This window comes from Haematobia irritans, chromosome 2 (assembly GCF_050003625.1).
Source record: "Haematobia irritans isolate KBUSLIRL chromosome 2, ASM5000362v1, whole genome shotgun sequence".
Taxonomy (NCBI): Eukaryota; Metazoa; Arthropoda; class Insecta; order Diptera; family Muscidae; genus Haematobia; species Haematobia irritans.
Window position 1 is genome coordinate 186,552,858 of NC_134398.1, and position 1,828 is coordinate 186,554,685.

The 1,828-nt window shown below is 30.4% G+C and overlaps 1 long non-coding RNA gene across 1 annotated transcript; it reads right to left on the reverse strand.

The window, feature by feature from the left end:
* Positions 1 to 1,132, reverse strand: LOC142226810 (uncharacterized). The gene is made up of 2 exons (XR_012719755.1): positions 630 to 1,132; positions 1 to 579 (listed from the first exon to the last, which is right to left on the reverse strand). It is a non-coding gene; the product is annotated as an uncharacterized LOC142226810 (long non-coding RNA).
* Positions 1,133 to 1,828: the final 696 nt, after the last annotated feature.

Sequence of the window (1,828 nt, forward strand, 5' to 3'; positions counted from 1 at the left end):
TTGTGATAATCGAATTTATTGCCAACCTCATTTTGGAAGTTGCAGCAACTATCTGTTGGCAGTTGTGTCACCTAAGTAATTCGGTCGACACAATCGAATGATGGGAGATGCAACTAATATCACTTCTGGTGTTGGTTGTGTCAGCCGATGAAATAGGTTATGGGTGACTTCGTTATTCGATTGTACCACCCAACCACATTAATACACCCTATCGAATTGAAAAGTAGATACATATATTTTATTAAATTACAAATTATAGGTTTATTATTATTTAGAGCATAATACAGAAGCACAAAAAATGATTATATGTTAGACGGCATACCCGGCCCAAGGGAAGTACATATGCCATAAGAGATTGAAATTTGCGAACGAAAATCTTTGACTTTTCATCATTACCCATGACACAAACACCTCCTCAATGAAAAATTTGATGAACAGTTCAACGAATGATATAGCCTTTAAAACGCCTTCAAAATAAAATCCGAATCAAGTTAGCGCCCATAACCCACCGTAGTATGCTTTACGGTCCAAAAACTAAACTTGATTTCCTCAGTCCGCATTTGATGATTTCATTGATTCCTGAAATTCGAAATTTTATTTTGTGTCCTTAAGCATAAACAGCTACAAACCATTGTTTGTTATTCGGTTTCAGTCCATTGCGAGCTTTTGAAGATAATACCTTGTATGCGGCCCATGGAGGTTTTACATCTTGGCGGTATTTTCCACCATATTTACTGGTTTTGAATTGAAATCCATGTTCACATGTTATGGATTTAATAATACAAAATATAATGAATTTAACAATGATGACATTGACATTTGAAAAATTATTCAAATCGAATTCGGCTGTGGTTACCAAATGTGAGTGATGATTACTAAATAACAGTTGAGAAATTTCTTTACGGTAGGTCGTACGTACCGATGTCAGGAAATATTTTTTATAGAAGAGACATTTGGTTGCCACAACTATTTATCTTGCAACACACAAGAAAACTTATTGGAATTTTCACCAAATGGTTGTAGGGGACAAAAAATATTCTACAATACTGGGAAACTATTGAGACAACTTATATTATGTTCTGAGTGTCGAATATTAATTACTGCAAACGTTTTCCAACCAATCTGTTTTCTGTGTGTAGATACAGTTTCGCTTTAAATGACTATGTTTAGCACATATAAACAATTTCCATATGAATTAAGACCCCATGATTAGGTATACAGTATGTTTATAGCCAAAAATTTGTCTATTATAGTCATGTGGTCTGGCCAGACCAAGAGGTCAATTTAGTGATCGAAAGCTTAGCGCCTATCCTAGGGTTAACTCTTCATTGGCTATTTTCGTTCTATGAAATTTCAAAATGAAAAAAAAAATACAACTTAAAATATTGTTTCATACACAGAAAAAAAATTTCATCAACATTTTTCCAATTAAAGTCTTAATTGAGTTTCAAAAAAAAAAATGCAATTAAAATTTTAATTGATTCAACAAATTTTTTAATTGAAACAAAAATCAATGGCATCAATTACTTTTTTAATTGATACTATCATTTCTGTGATTGAAGACATTTCAATTAAAGAAATATTTGGATCAATTACACGCAAAAAAATTTCACGAAAATTTTTCCAATTAAAATTTTAAAAAATATTCAATTAAAAATTTAATTGATTCAACAAATTTTTTAATTGAAACAATTAATTTTTTAATTGGATCAATTAACTTTTTAATTGACCTTCAATTAATTTTTTAATTTATACTATCATTTCTGTGATTGAAGACATTTCAATTAAAAATTAATTGGATCATTTTTTTTTTCGTGTGTAATTTCGT